Here is a 14,012-nt window from a genome sequence, read left to right as displayed (position 1 = left end):
CTTGGTGTCCCTGGAGACGGCCTGCTTGGTGTTCCTGGCGTCGGCCTGCTTGGTGTTCCTGGAGACGGCCTGCTTGGTGTTCCTGGCGTCGGCCTGCTTGGTGTCAAGCTGCTTAGTGTCGAGCTGCTTAGAGGTCTTAGTGTTGGCCTGCTTAGTGGTGTCGGCCTGCTTAGTGGTGTCGGCCTGCTTAGTGTCGAGCTGCTTCGAGGTCTTCGTGTTGGCCTGCTTAGTGTCGGCCTGCTTCGTGTCGAGCTGCTTCGAGGTCTTAGTGTTGGCCTGCTTAGCGTTGAGCTGCCAGCAGAATATCCAGCTAGAGGATTTGATTGGTATTCTTACATTAGCTAGGCTGTGCATCAGTCAAGTCATTTAAGGTGATATGTAAAATGAGCATCTCCCCACCTCTAAATGACCATCCATCAGAGTTGTGCATGTGAACCAGCCCTAGCATTGTCCATCGCTATTACTTTTAAAACACACCATCTGATTCGCAGAGTCCCTCTCCCAATCAGAGCGAGTCACTATATTCCCAATGGATCTGATTGGCTGTTACCATCCCTCCCAGCCTGTAGTACTTTGAGCTGTTGGATCTTATTGGCTGTTGCCATCCCTACAGCATGTAAGTGCTTTGGACGGTTGGATATGATTGGTTGCCTGGTTCTCATTGACCTTAGAGGCCCCTGTTCAGACACCGTCTCTGTGTGTGTGTGTGTGTGTGTGTATGTGTGACCATCATAACTTAACGCCACCTTGACAATGACAGCCGGCACATCTCAATGGCACCACTACACACACTCACTCTCGTCTCTATACAGGGTCATATAACATGCCATCTCTAATCCTCCAGTGTGTCTCCTCTGCTCTGTCAGAGGGCTTCTATTAACAGCAGGACGTGTGTCATCGATTCAGTTATGTCATCGACGTATGTCATTGACTCAATCTGATACAGTGATGCATTGTGGATGGCAGAATGATGGCGCTGGAGTCTGCAGTCTTATCGGCTCTTAACCAACCATGCTATTCTGTTTGTTTTTTTCTCGTTGTTCGTAACTTGTTTTGTACATAATGTTGCTGCTACCGTCTCTTGTGACCGAAAAAGAGCTTCTGGACATCAGAACAGCGGTTACTCACCTCAAACTAGACGAAGAGTTTCCCTTCAATGAGCCGGACGGGAGGGAGATACTACAGACACCCGACCAGGCCCAAATCCCAGTCATTCGCTGGAGAAGGAAACTGAGATTTCGCGGAAAGAGATCGGGGTGCCTTGTGAAGATCAGGCAACGAGTGGCTAATCTGCCCTTACCTTCCGTCATGCTAGCTAAAGTTCAATCGCTGGAATATAAAAAGGGACGAACTGAAAGCCTGTTCATCCTACCAAGTCGTGGCTGAAAGACGACATTAAGAACATACAACTGGCAGGTTATATCGCCAGGACAGAACAGCAGCCTCCGGTAAGACACTGGGCGGGGGCCTATGCATTTATGTAAACAACAGCTGGTGCACGATATCTAAGGAAGTCTCAAGGTTTTGCTTGCCCGAGGTTGAGTATCTCATGATAAGCTGTAGACCACACTACCTACCAAAAGAGTTTGTCGTCTGTATTCTTTGTAGCTGTTTACATACCACCACAGTCAGAAAATGCTCACCCACCACAGTCAGAAAATGCTCACCCAGAGGCGGAGCTCTCAGTAGCCGGGGGGACTTTAACCTCTTGCTTCTACCTGGCACGCAGGCGTCCCATCTAGAGCTCTGGAAATGCAAATGCACTACGCTAAATGCTAATAGTATTAGTTAAAACTCAAATGTTCATTAAAATACACATGCAGGGTATTGAATTAAAGCTACACTCGTTGTGAATCCAGGCAACAAGTCAGATTTTTAAAATGCTTTTCGGCGAAAGCATGAGAAGCTATTATCTGATAGCATGTAACACCACAAAAGACCCGCAGGGGACGTAAACAAAATAATTAGCATATTCGGCGCTACACAAACCGCACAATAAAATATAAAACATTCATTACCTTTGACCATCTTCTTTGTTGGCACTCCTAGATGTCCCATAATCACTATTGGGTATTTTGTTCGATTAAATCGGTCCATATATAGCCTAGATATCGTTCTATGTAGACTGTGTGACAAATGAAAAAAAAATAGCGTTTCATAACGTAACGTCATTTTTTAAAATTCAAAAAGTCGACGATAAACTTTCACAAAACACTTCGAAATACTTTTGTAATGCAACTTTAGGTATTAGTAAACATTAATAAGCGATCAAATTAATCACGAGACGTAGTGTTTTCTATAGGGATCCATCTTGAAATACTGTCCGTCTATTTCTCAACCAAAATATCCGGTCGGAGCCGGGAAGAAATGGGCTGTCTCTTGTTCGTTTGACCAAGAAACAAATCCTAGGCAAATGACAAGACTGTTGACATCGTGTGGAAGCTGTAGGTACTGCAAAGCCCATAACAATGGGTTGAAGCGGCGGATGGATATATTTTTCCACTTTCAGTGATCAGATTCTCCTGCACTTTTCAATGAAACGCACGTTATGTTAAAGCCACAGCCGTGATTTAACCAGTTTTATAAACGTCTGAGTGTTTTCTATCCACACATACTAATCATATGCATATACTATATTCCTGGCACGAGTAGCAGGGCGCTGAAATGTTGCAAGATTTTTAATAGAATGTTCGAAAAAGTAGGGGGTAAGCTTAACAGGTTAATGCAGAGAAACTTAAATTTGTTTTACCAAATTTCTATCAGCATATAAATGTGGGGAAAAAAACAACTCTAGACCACCTTTACTCCACACACAGAGACGTGTACAAAGCTCTCCCTCGCCCTCCGTTTGGCAAATCTGACCATAATTCTATCCTCCCGATTCCTGTTTACAAGCAGAAATTAAAGCAGGAAGCACCAGTGACTCGTCTATAAAAAAGTGGTCAGATGAAGCAGATGCTAAGCTACAGGACTGTTTTGCTAACTCAGACTGGAATATGTCTCCGGGATATTTCCGATGGAGTACACCACATCAGTCACTGGCTTTATCAATAAGTGCAGAGGACGTCGTCCCCACAGTGACTGTACGAACATACCCCAACCAGAAACCATGGATTACAGGCAACATTCACACTGAGCTTTCAAGAAGCAGGACTCTAACCCGGAAGCTTATAAGAAATCCCGCAATGCCCTCCAACGAACCATCAAACAAGCAAAGCGTCAATACAGAACGAAGATCGAGTCGTACTACACCAGCTCCGAGCATGCGCTGACCAACTGGCAACTGTCTTCACTGACATTTTCAACCTCTCCCTGACCCAGTCTGTAATACCAACATGTTTCAAGCAGACCACCACGGTCCCTGTGCCAAAGAACAAGAACCTGCCTAAATGACGACCGAACCTAAGCACTCACGTATGTAGCCATGAAGTGCTTTGAAAGGCTGGTCATGGCTCACATCAACACCATTATCCCAGAAAACTTACACCCACTCCAATTTGCATACCGCACCAACAGATACATAGATGATGATGCAATCTCTCTAGTACTCCACACTGCCCTTTCACACCTGGACAAAAGGAACACCTATGTGAGAATGCTGTTAATTGACAACAGCTCAGCGTTCAACACCATAGTGCCCATTAAGCTCATCACTAAGCTAGGGGTCCTGGGACTAAACACCTCCCTATGCAACTGGACCCTGGACTTCCTGATGGGCCTCCCCAGGTGGTAAGGGTAGGTAACAACACATCTGCCACACGGATCCTCAACACGGGCGCCCCTCAGGGGTGCGTGCTCAGTCCCCTCCTATACTCCCTGTTCACTCATGACTGCACGGTCAGGCACGACGCCAACACCATCACTCAGTTTGCAGATGACAACATTGGTAGGTCTAATCACCAATCCACATTAACTCTGTACCGGTACCCCTGTATATAGCCTCCACATAGACTCTGTACCAGTACCCCCTGTATATAGCCTCCACATTGACTCTGTACCGGTACCCCCTGTATATAGCCTCCACATTAACTCTGTACCGGTACCCCCTGTATATAGCCTCCACATTAACTCTGTACCGGTACCCCCTGTATATAGCCTCCACATTGACTCTGTACCACTACCCCCTGTATATAGTCTCCACATTGAGTCTGTACCGGTACCCCCTGTATATAGCCTCCACATTGACTCTGTACCGGTACCCCCTGCATATAGTCTCCACATTGACTCTGTACCGGTACCCCCGGTTCCGCCCACCGGTTCCGCCCAGCGACATCCTAATAAGGAAAACAAGAGCAAAGAGAAAGAATATGGCAGACACAATGACTGCTGTTCTGGGATTGATTTGCACTTTTCACACCAAAGTACGTTCATCTCTAGGAGACAGAACACGTTTCCTTCCTGAGCGGTATGACGGCTGCGCGGTCCCATTGTGTTTATACTTGCGTACTATTGTTTGTACAGATGAACGTGGTACCTTCAGGCTTCTGGAAATTGTTCCCAAGGATGAACCAACTTGTGGAGGTCTACAATTTTGTTTCTGAGGTCTTGGCTGATTTCTTTTGATTTCCCCATGATGTCAAGCAAAGAGGCACTGAGTTTGAAGGTAGGCCTTGAAATACATCCACAGGTACACCTCCAATTGACTCAAATGATGTCAATCTGCCTATCAGAAGCTTCTAAAGCCATGACATCATTTTCTGGAATTTTCCAAGCTGTTTAAAGGCACATTCAACTTAGTGTATGTAAACTTCTGACCCCCTGGAATTGTGATACAGTGGATTATAAGTGAAATAAACTGTCTAAACAATTGTTGGGAAAATGACTTGTGTCCTGCACAAAGTAGATGTCCTAACCGACTTGCCAATACTATAGTTAGTTAACAAGACATTTGTGGAGTGGTTGAAAAACGAGTTTTAATGACTCCGACCGAAGTATATATAAACCTCCGACTTCAACTGTAGGATATGTCACACTACAGAATAATAACAACCATTCAGTCAACTGAGGAGCACACTGAGAAATGTGTCACAGTCACACAATCAGTCAGACCGGGATTTCAGAAGATATGAAAATCAATTGACTGAGTGGCATGTTGCTCTGGAGTGAAGTGGTTGGAGGTGTCGGTAGCTAGGTAGGTATGTGTGTGGCCTGCTCAGAATTCAGGGACAACTCTAGAACTCTGCCAAGAACACATACAGGGACAACTTTAGAACTCTGCTAAGAACACACAAAGACAACTCTAGAACTCTGCTAAGAACCCATACAGGGACAACTCTAGAACTCTGCCAAGAACCCATACAGGGACAACTCTAGAACTCTGCCAAGAACACATACAGGGACAACTCTAGAACTCTGCTAAGAACACATACAGGGATAACTCTAGAACTCTGCTAAGAACACACAAAGACAACTCTAGAACTCTGCTAAGAACACATACAGGGACAACTCTAGAACCCAAGTGGGAGGGGTTGTTCCACAGGGTAAAGCCTAAACACACACTGCTTTTAAAGCAGCACACCATTAAAACAATGGATCCTTAATAATCATTTTTGACCATTTCTAACCAGTTGCCATAACAACATAGTGAGACAACGCTTTGAGTGTTACCCTGCTGGGGGGGGTGGGGAGGATGTTGTGATGAACGAGTGGTGTGTGTGTGTGTGTGTGTGTGTGTGTGTGTGTGTGTGTGTGTGTGTGTGTGTGTGTGTGTGTGTGTGTGTGTGTGTGTGTGTGTGTGTGTGTGTGTGTGTGTGTGTGTGTGTTGGACGACCCTCCCACTCTGTCTGCCGTATTCTCTCTCTTTGCTCTTGTTTTCCTTATTAGGATGTCGGTGGGCGGAGCCGGGAGGGTCGTCAGCGAAACGGGACACACCTGGGCCTGGGTGTGTCCCAGGATAAATACACCTCTTCCCCCAGTCACTGAGGAGACTCTCTCCATGCAGACACACCTGGGCTTGGGTGTGTCCCAGGATAAATACACCTCTTCCCCCAGCCACTGAGGAGACTCTCTCCATGCAGACACACCTGGGCCTGGGTGTGTCCCAGGATAAATACACCTCTTCCCCCAGTCACTGAGGAGACTCTCTCCATGCAGACACACCTGGGCCTGGGTGTGTCCCAGGACAAATACACCTCTTCCCCCAGCCACTGAGGAGACTCTCTCCATGCAGACACACCTGGGCGTGTCCCAGGATAAATACACCTCTTCCCCCAGTCACTGAGGAGACTCTCTCCATGCAGACACACCTGGGCCTGGGTGTGTCCCAGGATAAATACACCTCTTCCCCCAGCCACTGAGGAGACTCTCTCCATGCAGACACACCTGGGCCTGGGTGTGTCCCAGGATAAATACACCTCTTCCCCCAGCCACTGAGGAGACTCTCTCCATGCAGACACACCTGGGCCTGGGTGTGTCCCAGGATAAATACACCTCTTCCCCCAGTCACTGAGGAGACTCTCTCCATGCAGACACACCTGGGCCTGGGTGTGTCCCAGGACAAATACACCTCTTCCCCCAGCCACTGAGGAGACTCTCTCCATGCAGACACACCTGGGCGTGTCCCAGGATAAATACACCTCTTCCCCCAGTCACTGAGGAGACTCTCTCCATGCAGACACACCAGGGCCTGGGTGTGTCCCAGGATAAATACACCTCTTCCCCCAGCCACTGAGGAGACTCTCTCCATGCAGACACACCTGGGCCTGGGTGTGTCCCAGGATAAATACACCTCTTCCCCCAGCCACTGAGGAGACTCTCTCCATGCAGACACACCTGGGCCTGGGTGTGTCCCAGGATAAATACACCTCTTCCCCCAGTCACTGAGGAGACTCTCTCCATGCAGACACACCTGGGCCTGGGTGTGTCCCAGGATAAATACACCTCTTCCCCCAGCCACTGAGGAGACTCTCTCCATGCAGACACACCTGGGCGTGTCCCAGGATAAATACACCTCTTCCCCCAGCCACTGAGGAGACTCTCTCCATGCAGACACACCTGGGTCTGGGTGTGTCCCAGGATAAATACACCTCTTCACCCAGTCACTGAGGAGACTCTCTCCATGCAGACACACCTGGGCTTGGGTGTGTCCCAGGATAAATACACCTCTTCCCCCAGCCACTGAGGAGACTCTCTCCATGCAGACACACCTGGGCCTGGGTGTGTCCCAGGATAAATACACCTCTTCCCCCAGTCACTGAGGAGACTCTCTCCATGCAGACACACCTGGGCCTGGGTGTGTCCCAGGACAAATACACCTCTTCCCCCAGCCACTGAGGAGACTCTCTCCATGCAGACACACCTGGGCGTGTCCCAGGATAAATACACCTCTTCCCCCAGTCACTGAGGAGACTCTCTCCATGCAGACACACCTGGGCCTGGGTGTGTCCCAGGATAAATACACCTCTTCCCCAGCCACTGAGGAGACTCTCTCCATGCAGACACACCTGGGCCTGGGTGTGTCCCAGGATAAATACACCTCTTCCCCCAGCCACTGAGGAGACTCTCTCCATGCAGACACACCTGGGCCTGGGTGTGTCCCAGGATAAATACACCTCTTCCCCCAGTCACTGAGGAGACTCTCTCCATGCAGACACACCTGGGCCTGGGTGTGTCCCAGGATAAATACACCTCTTCCCCCAGCCACTGAGGAGACTCTCTCCATGCAGACACACCTGGGCGTGTCCCAGGATAAATACACCTCTTCCCCCAGCCACTGAGGAGACTCTCTCCATGCAGACACACCTGGGTCTGGGTGTGTCCCAGGATAAATACACCTCTTCACCCAGCCACTGAGGAGACTCTCTCCATGCAGACACACCTGGGCCTGGGTGTGTCCCAGGATAAATACACCTCTTCCCCCAGCCACTGAGGAGACTCTCTCCATGCAGACACACCTGGGCCTGGGTGTGTCCCAGGATAAATACACCTCTTCCCCCAGCCACTGAGGAGACTCTCTCCATGCAGACACACCTGGGCCTGGGTGTGTCCCAGGATAAATACACCTCTTCCCCCAGTCACTGAGGAGACTCTCTCCATGCAGACACACCTGGGCCTGGGTGTGTCCCAGGATAAATACACCTCTTCCCCCAGCCACTGAGGAGACTCTCTCCATGCAGACATACCTGGGCCTGGGTGTGTCCCAGGATAAATACACCTCTTCCCCCAGCCACTGAGGAGACTCTCTCCATGCAGACACACCTGGGACTGGGTGTGTCCCAGGATAAATACACCTCTTCCCCCAGCCACTGAGGAGACTCTCTCCATGCAGACACACCTGGGCCTGGGTGTGTCCCAGGATAAATACACCTCTTCCCCCAGTCACTGAGGAGACTCTCTCCATGCAGACACACCTGGGCCTGGGTGTGTCCCAGGATAAATACACCTCTTCCCCCAGTCACTGAGGAGACTCTCTCCATGCAGACACACCTGGGCCTGGGTGTGTCCCAGGATAAATACACCTCTTCCCCCAGCCACTGAGGAGACTCTCTCCATGCAGACACACCTGGGCCTGGGTGTGTCCCAGGATAAATACACCTCTTCCCCCAGCCACGGAGGAGACTCTCTCCATGCAGACACACCTGGGCCTGGGTGTGTCCCAGGATAAATACACCTCTTCCCCCAGCCATTGGGGAGACTCTCTCCATGCAGACACACCTGGGCCTGGGTGTGTCCCAGGATAAATAAACCTCTTCCCCCAGCCATTGGGGAGACTCTCTCCATGCAGACGCACTGTTGGATTTTGGTCGTGGCATTTTTTGTGGCTGGTTTGTTTGCTTTGGCATCTTTTAACATTCCTCACCATCACGTCTATACATGCAACCACACACTTACACTACTGATTAGTGACTACACACACACACACCATAGTTAATTGTACATAGGTTACCTCAGTTAATAAATATATTTTTGTTAGTCCTTATATCTCCTCGTTGTCTCCCTTTTTTTGTTTACGGGCTTCGAGCCGGTTCGTGACAGTGTGTGTGAGGGGTCTTCAAAACACTGAATCACCCGTTTCAGACACATTACAACACACAAAACCGCCTCTCACTGCCAGACAGTCCAAAATGGCACCCTATTCCCTATATAGTGCACTACTTTAGACCAGGGCCTTGGTACTCTATTCCCTATATAGTGCACTACTTTAGACCAGGGCTTTGGTACTCTATTCCCTATATAGTGCACTACTTTAGACCAGGGCCTTGGTACTCTATTCCCTATATAGTGCACTACTTTAGACCAGGGCCTTGGTACTCTATTCCCTATATAGTGCACTACTTTAGACCAGGGCCTTGGTACTCTATTCCCTATATAGTGCACTACTTTAGACCAGGGCCTTGGTACTCTATTCCCTATATAGTGCACTACTTTAGACCAGGGCCTTGGTACTCTATTCCCTATATAGTGCACTACTTTAGACTAGCTCCCATCGGAAATAGGGTGCCTTTGGTAGACTATGGCTTTGTCTCGAGTCTGCCAAGGGGGCATGTGCCAGCGTAGCATGCCTATAATCATGTGAGTTAGTGGGCGTCGGTCTACAGAGACACACCCAGTGGTTATGGGGATCCACTGGCCTGCACGGTCCATGACTGTGCATTCGTCTACATGGAATATCAAAAACACTAGTTAGAGAGTAAGAAGGGGGGGACGCATTGATTTGAAATCTTCGTCTACTGTAACAAGAGCCGAGAAACATTGGCTTCAGCCCTGTGGGCCCTGGTCAAACGTAGGGCCCTAAAATGTGGTCCCATTTGGGACGTGTCCCCCTACACTGTAGAATAATTATTATATTTTTTTTAAATGTTGCAGCCGCGTCGCAATGACCCCGAATGGCTTCTTCTGCTCCATATGGAGAGTCAGTAAAGAGGGAGGGAGGTATTCTCTGTTAGGCCGTGGGGGGAATTGCATCATGGGTAATTTATTTTCCCCCAAACAGAGAGAGAGACCCGTCACGAGGGTTAGCAGGGCCTCTCTCTCTCTCTCTCTCTCTCTCTCTCTCTCTCTCTCTCGTTTTTACGTATGGAGACATTGGTATGGTGCTGGAGATAATGAATATGAGAATGAAAATGAGCAGAATTAGCCTTTAACCCTGGATGCCTAATGGCACCCTATACTATACACTGCCTTCGGAAAGCAGTCCCCGTGACTTTGTATTCCTTTTGTTTTACGTTACGTCCTCATCAATCTACACACAATGCCCCAACATGACAAAGCGGAAGCAGGTTTTTTGAAATTGAAATAAGTATTCAGACCCTTTGAAATGAGACTCGAAATTGAGCTCGGGTGCACCCATCACCCATCAGACACACATAACTGCACCCCCTATCACACTTTCACAAAATGTATGACTACATGGCTAAAGGTCAATCAGATTTGTGAACATAATCCCTAGCTGTGTGTTGCTGCAGCTTGTGAGGTGTGGAAACACTTTGTTGCTTTTATGAATTTTGTCTTGCTGCTTTTTGTCCTATGTTGCTCTGTCTGTATGCTACGTCTTGCTTGTTCTATGTTGCTCTGTCTGCATGCTACGTCTTGCTTGTTCTATGTTGCTCTGTCTGTATGCTACGTCTTGCTTGTTCTATGTTGCTCTGTCTGTATGCTACGTCTTGCTTGTTCTATGTTGCTCTGTCTGTATGCTACGTCTTGCTTGTTCTATGTTGCTCTGTCTGTATGCTACGTCTTGCTTGTTCTATGTTGCTCTGTCTGTATGCTACGTCTTGCTTGTTCTATGTTGCTCTGTCTGTATGCTACGTCTTGCTTGTTCTATGTTGCTCTGTCTGTATGCTACGTCTTGCTTGTTCTATGTTGCTCTGTCTGTATGCTACGTCTTGCTTGTTCTATGTTGCTCTGTCTGTATGCTACGTCTTGCTTGTTCTATGTTGCTCTGTCTGTATGCTACGTCTTGCTTGTTCTATGTTGCTCTGTCTGTATGCTACGTCTTGCTTGTTCTATGTTGCTCTGTCTGTATGCTACGTCTTGCTTGTTCTATGTTGCTCTGTCTGTATGCTACGTCTTGCTTGTTCTATGTTGCTCTGTCTGTATGCTACGTCTTGCTTGTTCTATGTTGCTCTGTCTGTATGCTACGTCTTGCTTGTTCCATGTTGCTCTGTCTGTATGCTACGTCTTGCTTGTTCTATGTTGCTCTGTCTGCATGCTACGTCTTGCTTGTTCTATGTTGCTCTGGGTGTGTCCCAGGATAAATACACCTCTTCCCCCAGCCACTGAGGAGACTCTCTCCATGCAGACACACCTGGGCCTGTATGCTACGTCTTGCTTGTCCTATGTTGCTCTGCGTGTGCTCACTGCTCAATGATTGTCTATATTGTAATTGATTTTAATAACCTGCCCAGGGACTGTGGTTGAAAATTAGCCGGCTGGCTAAAACCGGCACTTTGACTGAAACGTTGATTAATGTGCACTGTCCCTGTAAAAAATAAAATAAACTCAACCCTGTATCCATTTAACAGCCAACTGTGGTAAATTCAATTGATTGGACATGATTTGGAAAGACACACCTGTCTATATAAGGTCCCACAGTTGACAGTGCATGTCAGAGCAAAAAACCAAGCCATGAGATTGAAGGAATTGTCTGTAGAGCAATTCGGTTCGACATCGCACCGTGGGACACTTACAAAACGCCCTGATTGCCAATAGCCAGTTTCCTGAGAAGCCTGCTGTGGTACATAGTAATATAACTCATCCATCCTACTCATACTTACTATAGCTACACATGAATTTAGTAGTAGTTCGCTACACTCGCATTAACATCTGCTAACCATGTGTATGTGACAAATCTAATTTTTATTCGATGTGGTAGTGGTGGAGTAGGGGCCTGAGGGCACACAGCGTATTGTGAAATCTGTCAATGTATTGTAATGTTTTTAAAATTGTATAAACTGCCTTCATTTTGCTGGACCCCAAGAATAGTACCTGCTGCCTTGACAGGAACTAATGGGGATCCACAATAAACCCCAGGAAGAGTAGCTGCTGCCTTGGCAGGAACTAATGGGGATCCACAATGAACCCCAGGAAGAGTAGCTGCTGCCTTGACAGGAACTAATGGGGATCCATAATGAACCCCAGGAAGAGTAGCTGCTGCCTTGGCAGGAACTAATCCACAATAAACCCCAGGAAGGATCCACATCCATAATAAATCCCAGGAAGAGTAGCTTCTGCCTTGACAGGAACTAATGGGGATCCACAATAAACCCCAGGAAGAGTAGCTGCTGCCTTGACATGAACTAATCCATAATAATAAACCCCAGGAAAAGCTGCTGCCTTGCAGGAACTGATGGGGATCCATAATAAACCCTGTGAAGAGTAGCTGCTGACTTGGCAGGAACTAATGGGGATCCATAATAAACCCCAGGAAGAGTAGCTGCTGCCTTGACAGGAACTAATCCATAATAAATAAAAACATAAAATCTCCAGCACCAAGGACTGTGTGCACCAGGGAGGGGACTGTGTGCACCAGGGAGGGGACTGTGTGCACCAGGGAGGGGACTGTGTGCACCAGGGAGGGGACTGTGTGCACCAGGGAGGGGACTGTGTGCACCAGGGAGGGGACTGTGTGCACCAGGGAGGGGACTGTGTGCACCAGGGAGGGGACTGTGTGCACCAGGGAGGGGACTGTGTGCACCAGGGAGGGGACGTGGAAGTGCCGATAGACACTTTGCAGAGAGAAGTGGCTCCCGAGTGGTGCAGTGGTCTAAGGAACTGCATCTCAGTGCTAGAGGCGTCACTACAGACCCTGGTTAGATTCCAGGCTGTATCACAACCGGCCGTGATTGGCAGTCCTATAGGGCAGCGCACAATTGGCTCAGCGTCGTCCGGGATTGGACGGTGTAGGAGGTCATTGTAAATAAGAATTTGTCCTTAAATGACTTGCCTAGTTAAATAAAAGTTACATTTGAAAGAACAATAATAATAATAATAATTGAGAGGTGAGCTCCTGTGCCAGTAGAGAGATGGGTCCAAGTGGAGTGAGGTCACCTAACGCTGGAAGTCTCTCATGATGAGGAGACCAAGCAGAACTACTACAATCATGGAGACCATGAGCCCAAGAAGCCACGGACACAACCAGTACGTGACTGATGTTGCTTTTGGCCTGATTTCTCCTGAAGCCTAGAGCGAGCAGGTGTTTTATCCTGAACCCTAGAGAGAGCAGGTGATTTATCCTGAAGCCTAGAGCGAGCAGGTGTTTTATCCTGAAGCCTAGAGAGAGCAGGTGATTTATCCTGAAGCCTAGAGTGAGCAGGTGATTTATCCTGAAGCCTAGAGTGAGCAGGTGATTTATCCTGAAGCCTAGAGAGAGCAGGTGATTTATCCTGAAGCCTAGAGAGAGCAGGTGATTTATCCTGAAGCCTAGAGTGAGCAGGTGATTTATCCTGAAGCCTAGAGAGAGCAGGTGATTTATCCTGAAGCCTAGAGAGAGCAGGTGATTTATCCTGAAGCCTAGAGCGAGCAGGTGATTTATCCTGAAGCCTAGAGAGAACAGGTGATTTATCCTGAAGCCTAGAGAGAGCAGGTGCGACAACAGCTGGGCTGTGTGCTCCGCTGCTTGAGCCCGAGTGTCCGGCGAAGATCAACCAGTCAGTCACCAATTTATGCCAAGACGCTTAAGCCTGCCCACGCTGCTACGACGACGACGACGCGACGTCGAGAGAGACACAGGGTGACGTGAGCTGAAGCCAAGTCAGTAGAAACAGAAAGCTTCGTTTACCAGGGTGGTGGGAAATAAATGCCATCTTTATACGGTGATGCTAGCTAATTAAGCTGGCTATCTTCACCTGCGTGATGGTAGCCAGCTCGACGAGCCGTAGCGTGAGATACCAAGTGTTATGCCTCGGGTGTGTAAACCAACTAACTTGACGTAGAATGAACTGCTGAGTTACCTTTTAACAATGTAAAAAGGGATGGTGCATCAACTGGTGGCGTAACACACTGAAAAATGAACAGCGCGTGCTAGTCGAACAAAACCGAATGGGTGTTTATTTATGCCATTAACCCACTTAACT

The 14,012-nt window shown here is 48.2% G+C and overlaps 1 protein-coding gene across 5 annotated transcripts in view; it reads right to left on the bottom strand.

Moving 5' to 3' along the window:
- LOC124039454 (nuclear receptor coactivator 2-like) overlaps positions 1-14,012 on the bottom strand; it is a 178,395-nt gene that overhangs the window by 118,178 nt on the left and 46,205 nt on the right. The window lies entirely within an intron of this gene.

Source organism: Oncorhynchus gorbuscha, linkage group LG07, assembly GCF_021184085.1.
Source record: "Oncorhynchus gorbuscha isolate QuinsamMale2020 ecotype Even-year linkage group LG07, OgorEven_v1.0, whole genome shotgun sequence".
Lineage (NCBI taxonomy): Eukaryota > Metazoa > Chordata > Actinopteri > Salmoniformes > Salmonidae > Oncorhynchus > Oncorhynchus gorbuscha.
Note: the sequence above shows the minus strand (reverse complement) of the source record. Positions and strands in the feature narration are given on the sequence as shown.